The sequence below is a fragment of the Oryzias latipes genome, chromosome 9, assembly GCF_053564925.1.
Source record: "Oryzias latipes strain Hd-rR chromosome 9, Olatipes_Hd-rR_3.1".
Taxonomy (NCBI): domain Eukaryota; kingdom Metazoa; phylum Chordata; class Actinopteri; order Beloniformes; family Adrianichthyidae; genus Oryzias; species Oryzias latipes.
The window spans coordinates 11,507,959-11,523,534 of NC_136245.1; the positions used below are offsets into that span (position 1 = coordinate 11,507,959).

The 15,576-nt window shown below is 39.4% G+C and overlaps 1 long non-coding RNA gene and 1 pseudogene across 3 annotated transcripts; both read right to left on the reverse strand.

Moving 5' to 3' along the window:
• Window positions 1-6,258: 6,258 nt before the first annotated feature.
• LOC144994540 (general transcription factor II-I repeat domain-containing protein 2A-like) lies at window positions 6,259-11,126 on the reverse strand (annotated as a pseudogene).
• Window positions 11,127-13,251: 2,125 nt separating this feature from the next.
• LOC144994543 (uncharacterized) lies at window positions 13,252-14,678 on the reverse strand. Of its 3 annotated transcripts, XR_013658102.1 has the most exons (4): window positions 14,249-14,678; window positions 14,022-14,124; window positions 13,708-13,822; window positions 13,252-13,625 (listed from the first exon to the last, which is right to left on the reverse strand). It is a non-coding gene; the product is annotated as an uncharacterized LOC144994543 (long non-coding RNA). The 3 variants fall into 3 exon arrangements; XR_013658103.1 differs by lacking the exon at window positions 14,022-14,124 and having other exon boundaries at window positions 14,249-14,657; XR_013658101.1 differs by lacking the exon at window positions 14,249-14,678 and having other exon boundaries at window positions 14,022-14,242.
• Window positions 14,679-15,576: the final 898 nt, after the last annotated feature.

Consider the following 15,576-nt stretch of genomic DNA (forward strand, 5'->3'; position numbering starts at 1 on the left):
CCAGAGTTTGGACAGAGCTGCGGGTGGCCGGCGCCCCCCTCTTTCTGCCTGTTGCTGTACCACAGTGTATGTCAATCAACGGTGGGCTTGTGACTGGTGGGATAGAGGGGGCGGGGTCTACCTGTGTGTGTGTGTGTGTGCGTGTGTGTGTGTGTGTGTGTGTGTGTGTGCGCGTTCGATGAATGTTCTCCCTCGGAGTAAGAAGAAGCTGGCTGTGCCTTTCGGTTCGTGCGGTAACCGTTCTGACATACAGGATTAATATAGAGCTGTTTGACAACCGCGCGCCTAAGGAGCTTCTTTGCAGCCATTACAATAAATTTATTTAAAAAGTCAGCGAGAGAGAAGCCGGCCCAACCCGACCAGAACGTAATGATTGTCATTTAGACCCATTCGGGTCGGGTCGGGCTCGGGCTTAAGATATTACCTCTAGTAGTGATATTTTGTGACTCTCACTTGGTATTGCCATAAAAAAAGGACCAAATGCCCTGGTTTAGCTGTTGCATTAATGACATCATTCAAAATATGAATATGCTGTCCTTATATACACAGTGTATATGCTAGCAGTGGAATTTTTATCCATCCGTACCATCCCATACATCCCAAGAAATTGATCAAATTAATAATTAATAATTTTTGTCTAGCCGAAATTGTATAACACTGTCTTTCATATATTGGAACAGAGCTGAAAGAGAAAAAGCCTGGGGCAAGAAATGCAAGATTTGCTGTGCTTTGCCATTTTGCACCAAGCCTTTTCCAACTGTTGGTATATGCACTATTATTGCGTAGCAACAGTCCAGTGTTGGCACTGTGTGCTGAAAGTGTGCTTAAGAAACCGCGTTTAGCGCATTCTTGAATGCGCAATACATGCCCAATTTGAATGTAGCATAAGGCTTTCTCAGTCCCCTGTCTGACATTGGAGTTGAAAACTCGGAATACAATGAGATTCAGGGTCGTCATCTAAAACTGAAAGCTTGGATCTAGTTTTAACCACGTGTTGAACTGTGATATCACCCCATCAAGGTGTTTCTGTGCACTGAAAACTAACAAAATTTCCCCATCTACAAAGATTGGTCACTGTGGCCAGTACTGACTCTTTGTGCAGGAAACACTGGCAACAAAGATTGGCATGTTGGCATTGGTTAGCGCATGCCATTAGTTCAGAGGAACTTATAGCAGAGCTCCAATTTATTTTCCCAGACTCTGTTGCTGTGAGCGTGTCATGCATGCAGCAATTAGGAGGAACACATGTGCATATTTATGTATGCATATTTCTACTGACTGATTGGCGACTAGAGCTGGGATTGCTGCTCTTACCCTGTGATCAGAGTGCTGGGTGCGTAGTTTGCTGCTTGTTATTTTGGCTGTAAACTGACAGAAAACTGGTCTTATAAAGCTGATGTGAATCAGACACCTTCAAAAGTGTCACTGCTTTTTGCTCTCAATGTCCCCTGAGTCATCTCACAAGTCTTTTTGTAAACATTTAATTATTATTAAATGTTTAATAATGTTTAAATAATTACTTGTTAGAGCTACTTGCAAACGGAACTGAAAGTGATTTTATAAATGTATAGACCTTTTGCAGGTTATTAGGAAAATGTCCATGGTTTAGCATTGTGTGGAGCACATTTAGTTGTTTTCCCATACATTGGAGGCACAACAGTAAAGGCAGTTGCACAAAGCCTGAGATAAAAGGAATCCCCTAGAGACAGGAGAAAAACTTCTACCATAATAGAGGAAATGAGTCTTCTTATTTTTTGAAACATAAACATATTGACTGTTAAGTCATGAGCCAATTAAAAATAATTTCTTTTAATTTGGGGGTCGGATTGCTAAATTGGTTAAGTGCAGGACTGGCACTTGGGATATCCAGATTCAATTCCCAGAGGGCTAACTATGTATCAAGATTCAATGCTTCTGTTATTCTGTCACAATCAATCTGCAAACAATTGGAGTTTTTGGCAATGAATGTAGAAATAGTAAAACCTCTTTCTATTACTGTTGTTGGATGTTACAGGCCTCCATCTGCTTTAAAAGAGGCATTATCTTCACTACAGCAGTTTTTGACTAAAGTAAACTACACTGAATTACTTATGGCTGGTGATTTAAACTGGGACTGGTTAAGTGCAACTTCTAGTGAATTTAAAGTATTCTGTGATTCCATTAATCTTACACAGTTAGTGAATCTACCTACCAGGCCAAATCTCCAGAAAAGTCCACATTAATTGATTTGGTTTTAACAAATGTGCCGCACAAATTTTCTTTGCTTGGTGTCTTCTGTAATGATGTGAGTGATCATTGTGTTGTTGCGGTTTGCAGAAACACTAAAATTCCTAAATGTAAACCGCGTATAGTTTGTAAGAGGAATCTTAAACATTTTAATGAGCAAGCTTTTTATCATGATTTGTCGTTAGTAAAATGGGTAAATATTGATCTACTGCCTTGGATTGTCAGAGCATGCAGTTGCGTGGTTCTCAAATTACCTGAGTGACAGGACCCAATGCATTAAACATGAAGGTCTCTGTTCGAAATTTGTTACTGTCCACAGGGGGGGTGCCACAGGGCCCCCTTCTTTTTATTTTTTACATTAATAACTTGGGTGAAAATGTCTCTGATACCAATCTACATCTTTATGCTGATGACACAGTCATTTACTGTTATGGATCATCTCTTGCTCAGGCCATTGAAACCCTGCAGAAAGCTTTTGTTGCAGTACAGCACTCACTTATTCAACTAAAATTGGTTCTCAATGCTGACAAGACAAAACTAATGTTGTTTTCAAACTCAAAGAAGATCCCTGAACTAATTCCTTGGATGGAAATGTCATAGAGTTGGTTAATGAGTACAAGTACCTTGGGGCCTCATTTATAAAACTTTGCGTAGGATTTGCGTCAGAAGTGGTGTACGGATGAAACATAGGACGTGCGTACGCACAGAAATATTCGGATTTATAAAACAGTGCGCACGCACATCCTACGCATCTTTCCCTTAATAAATCACAACCAATTCTAAATGCAGCGCAGCTTTTGCGGCCTCATGATTTGCCCATAAATAGTCCGTGAAACGCCCACAAATGAATATTCATTGATTGCGAAACCATGCCAAACACCGAGAGGAAATCGAAAAAACGTAACTTCACTCAATGTGAAGTAGAAGTTATCGTTGGCGAGGTGGAAAAGAGGAGAAAAATGTTGTTTGGAGGGCACAGTGTGGGCACTTGAGTGGCGAATGGTGGCAGACGCCGTAAATGCTGTAGCCTCACAACCTCGGACCGTGGCCGAAATGAAAAATAAATGGTCGGACATCAAAGTCGAGGCGAAAAAACGTCTAGCGCTGCTTCGCCAGAGTGTGTCTGCCACGGGGGGGGGGGGGGGGGGGTGGGGGGGTTGGGGGGGTGGGGGACACCGGAGCTGACCCCTCTTGATGACAGACTGGCGGCAATAATTGGGGAATCCCTTTTAAGTGGAGTGGTGACTGACGCGCAGGGGGACACGACGCGCCAGATGCACCGGGTGACACCCCCCCAAAAGCTCCAACAGGACGGCTCGAGGAAGTCGGAACCGGCTCATAAGCCACTCGTCCTCGTTTGCCAGCAAATCTTCTTGCTGTCTAAAGATGCGTTCTCTCCGAATTCTTCCATTTGCCACATCTTCTAAGAGCGCAAGATCAGCCTTTGTGCGTCATTACGCATTGTGATGGGGCATTTTATTTCCCTCCATTTAGTTCCATCTGACAAGCTACAGATGTCGGTAATAATCCACGTGGAAAAGGGAAATTGTTCAGCGCAAAAGTAATTTCTTGTTGCTTTCTGAATGGATGAGACATACGCCATACATTGTTTTATCAAAAATAAAACAAACTATAAAGGCATATGCATGAATACCATAGTTCCATAGCTTATGAAGAAATGTTTTATGAAAACAACTTTCCCCAGTGGACAATTAATGCATCTCTCTCTATCTATCCATCTGTCTGTCTAATTGCACCTATATCTGCTCCGCCAGACGGACACACTGACGGGAATATCAGTTTTGTACATTATTTCGTTCTGTTAACTATATTATTTATGAGGATGAATTGCACAACATGCCAATATTGCAGAACATATTTCACTTTTCTTTCTGCAAATAAGTGTTCATTTGAATTTCTGTTGTAATTTTCGTTTGATTTTTTTCTTTGTTTCACTTCTGATCGATCAAACGGGTGTTCGTGTAGGCTGTTAATTGTAAGACTTGTTTTGTGAAGTCTTCATGTTATTTATGAGAGGCAGGATTGTCTTTTTCACTTTCACGTGTTTCTTCCGTCTGCCGACGGTGTCGCCGTTTCTCATTTCACCCGTTTTTGTGCGTACGCCTGGGTCAGAGCTTGCGTGAAGGACCGCACATTTTCCCGTCAAGTTTGCTTTTTATAAATCTCAACTATTGCGTAGAGAGTGGCGTACGCCTTCTTTTGTGCGTACGCAACGTTTATAAATGAGGCCCCAGGTGTCTGGATTGACGACTCCCTCACCTTTAAACCTCACATAGAAAAACTTGTAAAAAAACTCAAACTTAAACTTCGCTTTTTTTTCCGTAACAAGTTGTGTTTTTCTTTTGAAGTAAAAAGGCGATTTGTTGCTGCAACTTTTTTATCTGTGCTGGATTATGGTGACATTCTGTATATGAATGCCTCATCTTCATGTCTCAAAAAGGTTGACACCATGTATCATGCTTCCCTGAGGTTCATTACCAACAGTAGATCCATGACACATCATTGTGACTTGTATGCAAGAGTACAATGGCCGTCTCTGGCTACTAGGAGACAGGGACATTGCTACACTTTTATTTACAAGGCCTTGCTTGGATTACTGCCTCCCTACATTTGTTCTTTAATCACATTGAGAAGTGTAGAATCTTACTCCTTAAGATCTAAAGACCAGTTGTTGCTTTCTGTTCCATTTGCCCGCACAGAGCTGGGGAAAAAAGCCTTCATCCACTCTGCTCCTTTTGCTTGGAATATGCTGCAGAAAGACTGGAAACTAACTGAACTGGTATCTTTAAATGTTTTTAAGAACAAGCTCAAAGCATCAGAGACTGAAACAATAATGTGCAACTGCTTTTTATGATGTATGTGGTTTTAATAATGTTAGTTTTTATGTATTTTTTGTATTGAAATGTGCTGCCTCTTAGCCAGGACTCCCTTGGAAAAGAGATTATTAATCTCAATGGGACTTTCCTGGTTAAATAAAGGTTAAATAAAATGGAAAAAAAAATGATAAGATCAAGTTTTTTACAGGGCTGTACTTATTGCTTACATAATTTAAAGAAAAAGTAGACATCATCCATCTATTTTTAATCTGATTAAGTTGATTACTTAAACACTGTCATGGTGCAGAGGTAAAGCAGTCGATCTATAATTGGAAGACCGCGCGTTGGGTTCCTGCCTGCAAGCCCGTGTCTTCTTGGGCATGACACTGCACCTCACATTTATCTTGGTGGTCATTGGTAGGTACCAGTGCTCAGCAGCAGATCACTGTGGGAATGTGTGTGCTCACTGTGACTGTAAAGCACTTTGGGCCTTCAAGGAAGGTAGTTAAGCTCTATACAAGTATAAGCTATTTACAATTTTAAGGCATGATATAATAATGGTGTCTGGGGGACGCTGAGTCTCTACCTAGGCAGCACGCTTAGGCAGCACGACTATAAAGCGCTTTGGGCCTTCAAGGAAGGTACCGTATTTTCCGGACTATAAGCAGCTACGTTTGTCACCAACTTTCGACCCTGCGGCTTATTCAATGATGCGGCTAATTTATGCTTTTATTTATCGGCCGCCAGGAGTGCTCCGGCAATCTCAGAGGGGAGACTGCCTGCATAATTTTATGTCCAGCATGAAGCGCAATTGCTTTGATACACCCTCAAGCAGCCAAACATCATGGACCTAGCTTCAGCTCTTGGACACTTAAGTCATGGTGCAATAAAAGAAACACCCATGCTCAGCCGTATCCCACAATCCTTTGGTGCCATTAGACCAGGGGTGGGCAATTAATTTTTGCCGGGGGCCACATCAGAAACCTGAATTGTGCAAGAGGGCCACTAACTTTCTTCCGTTGTAAAATGCTTTTAAAGTAAATATTTTTAATAGCTGTTACTGATATTCAGAAGAATAATGCACTCTGTAAAGTGTAAATGTTTATATCAGGGTATGTAAAATTGTGGTTTATAGGTCAAAAAGGAAAACAAAAACAATTATTGAATCTGTGCAAATGCCACAGGAGGCAGGTGGTTCCAAAAAACTAAAGGTTTATTTAAATAAACAAAAAGGCACTGCAGGGCAGGACAAGCAAAACCAAAGCAGAAACATGAACTATAAGACTTGACAAAGCTAAGAACTGACTTGACTAGATGTGACTTGGCTTGGCTTGAAAATGAAAACATAGCAACCTGAGAGGGGGAACATACCATCACAGTAATCAGTTTTTAACTTGTTAATCTCCCCAAAAAATGAACAACAACAAACTTAACAAATTTATAGAAATAGAGCAATACATCAGTATTGATATGTATCGTGGAACAAACGATAACTTTTAATGTTTTCCATCCATGTTACCTCTTCAGTGAGAATAATCCAGTCTGTTCTGGGCTTGAACAAGGGCACTAAAATCTGGCTGAATGTCTAAAGTGGCAATGCGAAGAACAGCTGAAGGTGGTCATCAGTCACAGAGGATCTGTGTTTGGATTTTTTGAACTTCATAACTGAAAATGCCTGTTCACAATGGTAGGTAGAGCCAAAGAGGACTAGGATCTTCTGAGCATGCCTCCTCAGTAGTGGAAAGTTCTCCTTTTTAAGGGAGGAGTAGAAGTCCAGCAGTGACACTGACCTGAAACGCTCTGCAAGGAGCATATCAGACTGCAGCTCAATGAGTTCCATCTGAACTTCACTTGGTGCATCATCCACAATGCAGTTGAAGGGAGAAGAAATCACATGCATTTCACTCTCAAGAGTTTTGAAATCTTGAAATCGCCTTGAAAACTCTGCATGCAGTGCTTCTAGCATGGTTGAGTACTTTTGGAGGTGACCCTCTGGTCTTTTGGCTTCCTTTAGTGTTGGCAAGTGTGTCAGATTATTGTCCTTCACTTGGCTTGAGAGAAACTGCAACTTTCTCATAAAAGCCTTCACTGCACTGTACATCTCATGCACAAAAAGCCCCTTTGACTGCAGTTTGACATTTAGTTGGTTCATTAGTGCAGTCACATCCACAGCGAATCCAAGGTCTGCCACCCAGTCTTCATCTGAAAGTTCTGGGACGTCATGACCTTTGTCAACACAGAAATCCTGAATCTGGCCTCTCAGGTCCCAGACACTTTTCAGCACCTTGCCAAGGCTGAGCCACCTAACAGTGCAGTGATATCTTATGTCACCATGTTCAATCTCATTTTCCTCCAAAATTGCAACAAATTGTCTGTGATTTAATGCTCTCGCTCTGATGAAGTTAACTGTTTTGGTGACAACATCAAAAACGTGTTTCATTTTTAACACTGTCTTACACAGCACCTCTTGATGTATAATACAATGCAAAAATGTCAACTTCTGCACAGGGTTAATTTCTGTCATTTTATCTTGCATTCTCTTTAAAAGTCAAACATTTTTTCCAGTCAGATTTGGACAGCCATCTGTTGTCACACCTACAAGTTTGTCCCATTTCAGTTCCAACATGTCCAAACATGCATTTACCTCTCTGAACAAGTCCTGTCCAGTGGTTGTCCCTTTCATTGATCGCATGGCTGCCAGCTCCTCCGTGATTTGAAACTCTGCAGTTATCCCACGTAAGAAGATGAGTAGCTGGGCGGTGTCACGTATATCGCAGCTCTCATCCAACGCCAGAGAGAAACAGTCAAAGTCAGCCACTCTGCTCTTCAGCTGAAGCTCCAAGTTTCCCGCGATGTCCTCAATCCGCCTCGCTACCGTGCGTCGGGACAGTGAAATGTTCTCAAACGCGCTCTTTTTCTCCGGGCATATCAGCGCAACAGAGTCCAGTAAACACTCCTTTACAAACTCTCCATCAGAAAACGGCTTACTGTTCCGCTCAATTTTGTGAGAAATTACAAAACTTGTCCTGACGGCTGCATTTCTGGGTGCGTGAAGTTTTGTCAAAAGTCCCTGTTGTGTTTGGAGTTTTTGGAGCAAAGCCTCAGACTCCTTTGCACGCTCTTCATCAGACAGATTTCTGTGTTTCTCTTCGTGCTTAGTCATGTAGTGTCGATTCAAATTATAATCTTTAAACACAGCGACCTTCGCACCACAGATTAAGCACACTGCTTCACCTTTAACTTCTGTGAAGAAATATTTAGCGGCCCATGTCTTTTTGAAAACACGACATTCCTTATCAATTTTTCTTTTCTTAGAGTTTGCTGACATCTTGAGGGTGAGCTGGCTTGCATCATTTGTTGCTGTTGACATTCACTCACGTATGCGCAACTGTCGTAAAGCAAAGCTTTTCAAAACAGAAGACCACATTTAAAAATAAAAGCAAAAGGACGGCAGATGTTTGTTTGACTTATGTTCTTTATGATAGGCCTCTTGCGGGCCGGACAGAGGCGTTCAAAGGGCCGGATGTTGCCCGCGGGCCGTAGTTTGCCCAGGTCTGCATTAGACCCAACGGGCACGTGACCGCCACAACAATATAACGCAGCTTTCAAGTTAAAAGCAATCGTATAAAGCAGTGTGAAAAAATCCACCATCACCAACGGGTTTGGAAAAGCCAGTCTGCTGCGTGCCAGGACTTTCCTTTCACTGTTGTGGAAGGAAACTTGTGGCACGTGCGCGCAGTGCCGCATAGAACGCGCATAGGCGCGTGTCGCGCGTGCTTATGTGTCACTGCTCCTCTCTTTTACTGGTATGTTTTTTCATCCAGCCCTGATATTTCCACATTGCTGCCATTTTACAGGCGGAAGGAGGGGAGAGCTGCTCTTGCGTTCAGCTGCAGCTCCATGCTCCTTCTTAAACACGCATGCGGTTTCAGCACATATACATCCTCAATCTACAACACAGTGTAGCGTACCGGGGGTTAGCCCTGCCTTAAACCCCTAAGACTCATGGGAAGTGGGGAATCTGAGTGTGAATTTCCACAACATAAGTGAGGGACCTGTGAGCTGAATGAGGTCCATGCTGTTTGGCAGATGTGGGTGTGTTCAAATAAATAGGTGAAACTACTATTTACTCCTCTCTCTCTGAGACTACCGTGGTCTCAGTGACGTGCCACTTTAATTGCCACAACATTTGCCTTGTATACAAGTGCGGCTTGTGTTTGTATAAAGTGGTTAATCCTTATTAAATTGGGTGGGTGTGGTTTGTAATCAAGTGCGTTCTATAACCCGGCAATTACGGTAGTAAAGCTCCATACAAGTATAAGCTATTTACCATTTTAAGGCATTTTATAGTAATGGGGTCTGGGGGACCCTGAGTATCTACCTAGGCAGCACACCCATAATGCCTAGTCATGTATTTTTGATCCAAACTGATATGTACAGTTAAAAAAAAGAAATAGAAAAGATTCAAAAGTATAAAAAACCCTATATATTGAGGTCCAGCAGAATGGAAACCTCACAATAAATGTAGTGAGTGATCAGAGAGGAATCTGTTTAAAAAAAAACTGTAAGACTCAGAGTATTTCAAATATTGAACTAAAATATGTTGAGTGAATCTATATGCTTTTGTCTGTTTATCTATCAAAATGATTCTTTTACTGACCTCAGCTGCTTCTATGGGTATTAAAAAAAAGCTGTTTCTTTCTTGGTTTGCTAATCAGTCACCAACACATATCTCCGTAGAACACCTTCTTTCCCCATTTCCATCCAGCACAGAAATACTTACATGCCTTACAGCATCTATCAGTCTGCAAATAAGTTGGAGGTCTGGGCAGAGTAATGGCTTGGTTTGAAGATGAGCATGCAACTGCTGCACCCTCAGGGATTTAAAACAACGATCTTTCCGACATAATGACGTGCTAATATTGATAGTCCATTTATCTTTGAACATTTATTCTGATGCAGAGATTCATTCCATTAAACACCATATTTCATCATTCTTTGTAATTACCTGCAGCAATTTGCCCATAAAGATGTGGGATAATGGCAAGATGAATTTACTTCTGCCATAAATCAGTAAACATTTGGGGTTTGCTTTTAGAGCTTCCTCCATTAGCACTACAGAAGCAGGTTTGTTGTGCATTCCGATGAAATTAATCTCTATTTGTGACATTTGAAGAATTTGGTGTTTTTATCTGAGTGTGTTATTTCTTTACTGTTTTTTGAAGTTTAAAGAAAGTTTTTTTTAAGTAGTCCATATTTTAAACATGTGATAAGCGCATGTCGTCTAAAAAGACGTCCAGCTCTTACTAACATTCCACTACAAGCTCAATGGGCCTTTTATTTGACAGAGTTTATAGGGCCATCACAAAAAACAAACAAAAAAAGAACATTAATAAATCTACAAGAATGAAGTGGTAAACATTTTTTGAAAAGTAATACATTTAAAAGAAAAATGAGTCCTAAATAATGAGAATCAAGTCTTACATTTATGAGAAAAAGATTATCTTGCGAGAAAAAAGTCGTAAATTTATGAGAAAAAAGTCTTGATTTTACGTAAGTAAAAGTCATTTTTTACGAGGGAAAAAAAAGTTGTAATTTTTATAAGGAAAAATTGTATAACTCTATAAGTTATAAATTGATAATTTACAAGATTTCAGTAATGAATTTAGAAGGCTGTTTACTAAAAAAAATAAATAAATAAAAATAACAATGACAAAAAAGAACCATTATTGTGTTTTAGTATGACAGAAGTGGAGCGCCTTATAAGGATTGGTTTCACAGATGAAGAAATACTAAATATTTTAATAAGTCAACATTGTTGTGTTAGTAGAAGGCCATTAAAAATTATTAGCAGGTAAATGGGACTTAAGAAGAAGATTCATAAACCGCAAGGAGTGAATTTCCAGTGGGGCAGCCATTAACCACCACCTCAATAAATAAAATAAAAAAAGATAAAACGGTTCAAAATATTTCCATTTATATTATTGTAATTTTTTTTGTTGAAAAGTATGAAAGCATATTGCATTCACTAAAAAAAAACGAAGAAATAAAAACCCTGATTTTTGTTCTATTTCTTTTAAATAGCAAACAAACAGGTGATATTCATCCTTGTTTTTTTGTGTATTAAAAAAACAGGTGATGTTTGTTCTGATATTGTATTTTAAAAAAAGAAAGTGGGTTCTTTTCCTTCTTATTTATTCATGTTTTTTGTGCATTTTTTAAAATTTCTTTATTGTTGTTGAGTCTTTCTTAAAGCTTGCATAAGACAACAACGAGGGCCCTAAATAATCCAGGCCCAAATTTTATTTGGCATATAGACTCATACGATAAACGTTATTCCCATGGGATATGCATAAATGGTGCCATTGATATATTTTCACGAAAGATTCACGTAAATCTAAAAAACGATTTCAGCAAATCGCTACTGTTAAATTACACAAAAGTCTGATTGGAGGCAAAAATAATGCTCAAGTACGCATAAATGGACAAAGCTGCCACTGTCTTTTTGACACCGGGACTCAGGTGACTTCAGTGAACCAAATGTTTTACCAAAGCCATCTATATCATTTGGAAATCCATCCCTGTTTTGGGTCTAAGATATAAGTAAACTTGTGCGTCATTTGTCCCAGACACATGCTCTAATGTTCAATTATCTGTGTTAATTCGTACCAACCTTCTGGATCTCCTTTATGAGAGTCTTACATTAACCAGCACGTATCTCCAACCCCTACCCCAGCGGTTCCCAACCCCCGGGCAGCGGACCGGAACTGGTTTTTGCACAGTATCTCCCAGATTTTGGTTGTACAAGTAAACCACCAAATAAAACTGAGTGACAAAACCCCTTTTAAACACAGACCCCAACCAATACATCCTCAAGACCTTGACACAGTGCAGAGACACATTCAGAAGCAGATTGAGGCAGAGATAATTTGTGAGTTAGTCACCCTTTTCTTCTTTGATAGTAATGGTGCAGAAGAAGAATGGAGACGTTAGGCTTTGTGTATATTATCGAAACTAAATCTGAATGCAATCAAAGACGCTTTCGGACTCCCAAACTTTAAAGACGCCTTTTCAGTCCTTATAGGATTGAAATGGCTTTCAGTCCTTGACCTCAAAAGTGGATATTACCAGATTAAAGTTAACAAGACAGACAAACATAAGACGACTTTTGTCTGTCCCATGGCTTTCTGGGAATTTTTATTGTATGCCTCAAGGCATTACAAATAGTCCCAACACTTTTCAAAGGCTGATGGGGAAGTGCATGGGTGACGTTAACCTTAACCCTTGTGCTATTGTCCATACGCATACGTTAATGACAGGTTACCTCATCAGCTGGAGAGGGGGGGTCACGTGGGCAGGATTCTCAGACAGGTGTACCAGCAGCATAAATCAGCAAAGCTGTCAAGTAAACTGCAGCAGTTTGTGTCTCAGAATAACATTTATCAATGCTTCTTATTCACACTATTAAGATCTGTGACTTTAGAGTGTGTCAGTGCACAGAAACATGACAGTAAATGACTGGATGTGCTCATCATCAGACATGTACAGGTGTGTAACCAACGGTGGCAAAGTCTGTAGAGTAAAAGAAATCTTTAAAAAAACATTTTAGTCTTTCAGGCAGAGGAGGAATACGAAATTGTTTTAGATTGTATTTTTATAAGACTGAAATAATGTATTTTATTCTGAGTTTGGTGTTTTGATCCCTCCCTAATGAATTTCTGGTTTAACCCATTTTCTCCTAATTTTGATGAACTCAACTTTTTCCTGAATGAAAGATGAACGGCAGCTGATGTTTTTCTGTCAGGGATTTTTAATTTATTAATTTATTTCTGTCAGGGATTTCAATGGAGCTGGAGTCCAGTGCAGAGGAAGCTGCAAGCATGTACGAGCAGGAACTGGCGTCTCTTACCTGTGCATCTTCCTCTGGATGTGATGCTGAGCAGCAATGTGGACAAAACTTCCCTGACATGACTCTTTGATAGTTGTTAAGCACAAACAGACTTTTCCCAGATGCATTTTTTCCTCTAATAAATGTGACTGACAGGTACGCTGAGTAAATGCTGAATGTAAATGTAACATTTGATTGACTGCATGAAGAAGCCCATAAAGGAAAATCCACAACTGTTTCTTTGTTTCTGTTATTGAATAACATATTCATGTTAAGTTTTCAATAAATATACTGCATTGCTATGAAACAAATTTGTTTATTTTCATATCCATTATTACAATCCTCACGTCAGCATTCAGTTTTTTCATTGACAAAGAAACATTTCTAAACAAAAGCTTTCAAAATCAAACATCAACTTTGTTAATAAAGCTTTAAAACCTAAAATGGTAAACATGGAAAAACTCCTAAATGAAGCAAGTCTAATATGAACAACTTAAAGGAACATTAAGTTGTTTGGAGTTGTACAAGTGTTTGATGCGACTCCTCATAGATGTGATTTCCAGATCATCAGCCCGATGCTAAAGCCAGGAATTGTGCTTCGTCTTTCACTCCCCACTGCATCATTTACAACTAATCAGGCTTATGCAGCAGGTTAAAGACTTTTTTTAAAGGACCTGCAATTTAAAAAAAAAAAATTAGATATTAAGGTTAAATAATATTTATTGATTACATTGCACATAAATCATGGTGACTTGCCTGTACACTGCACAATGATATGAATGACTTTAGTCTTTTTGTATTCCCATGTAGAGCTGCCATCTGTTCTTCTGCAGCACAAACCTTTCTGGAACTTCGCTTTGAGAAACTTCACCTGCAGAAATATCACATGTTAATTCAATTAATTATTTTATAAACTTTTAAAGTTCATTTTTAAGTGTCAGTATATGTATACGCATGGTTCAAAAATATACAATGCACTTTAATATTATTTCCCATAAGAACTTGTTGACTGATTTCAGTCTTAAAGTCGATTTTTAGCAACACTGATGCCATATAATGACTGTAATTACTGTATAAATCACAGAATCAGGCTGGCTCGGAGCTTTTTCTCTCATGTTGTCACCGAAAACGGGAACGGCTATCATGTGAAGACGGTTCGTCTCCATCGGGTTCCTTTTGCGCATGCGCAAGATAAAAAAAAAATCTTTTCAAAGCAGCACTTTAATTAACATCCTAAAATTAACATCCTTAGAGACATGTGACTGACAAAAGAAAAGATCACAGAATTGATTCTTACCTGAAGATGATTGACAGCGTGAACCTCGCAGCCGCAGACATTAGCGCACAGCTTTCAAATAAAAGTGCTCACAAACTACTTCCGGGTGATCGTGTGTCAGGCGAAATGTTAAAAAATAATTTAAAAGTTCATTAGTAACAGTTTGCTGCAATTTTTATTTGACATATAAATGGAAAATACATGGATTATTATAGTACATTGTTGTTTGGACGATAAAATCCGGCATCGCTTCTTTTAAATACTTTTCAGTTCAAATGATTGACAAAAATCATCATCCAATCATCGTTGTCCCATAGTACCTGCCTCTTACGGTTTGGAAATGTTTTTCATTTTTGAAGATTTCATTTGTTTTCTGGAAATTCATTCTGTGTTCTGAAATGTTTTTCATTTTTTAATATTTCTTTTTTTTTTCCTGAAATGTTTTCATTTTTTAATATTTCATTTTATTTTCTGGAAATTAATTTTGTTTTCTGAAATGTTTTCATTTTTTAATATTTCTTTTTTTCTGGAAATTAATTTTGTTTTCTGAAATGTTTTTTTTTCTTCCATTTTTGTTTTTTAAGTTTTGGTTTCTGAAATTTTGTTTTGTTTTCTAAAATGTAATGCAGCTTTTTAACTTTTTTTTTTTTTTTTGTTTTAATTGTTGTGATCTTAAAAATGTTTTGTATCAAGTGATTTGTTGAATGCTTTGTACTTCAGGGCCACCGTACTTTTGGGTTCATGGTGCTGCCGGAGCCTGTCCCGGCTACTGTTGGGCTAAAGCGGGGTATATCTGGAGATGTCCAGGGGCTGGAGTGAGTGCACTCACCCTGTATCGAGAATAAACTGGCCAGCGAAGCGGGGCTGTCCGGGCTTCCATGCAGTGGCTGGCCGCAGACAGATGGCAGCTGCAGAGTCAGGGATCCCGCCGCCGCCTTCCATCATTGGCCGGTGGGCAGACAGGAATGCGGTGGCAGCAGTGAAGCAGGGATTTGTTTACACCTATAGATGTCTGCTGCTCTCTTGTCCTACCACTCCAGTGCATTGTTTATACGATCAGCGGGTGTTGCAAGGACATGGCTGTTAACTTTTTTTTAAGCAGAGCTATGGTATCAAGATAATTTTCCCGCCAGGGAAACAATAACATGCTTAAAAGTTTAATTCTATCCTAGTTCACTAAATGAGTCTCAAAGCGCATGCTCATTCAATTGAATCGATGTTTCGGGACTCAATGTATATGCATGTGACATATTTTTGACAGTTTCTTTACAGGGAAAATTTCGTATTCAAAACTTGCAAGAGTCCTGTTCAAAATCTAAGCAACTGAATAATACATTAATTAAGATTTT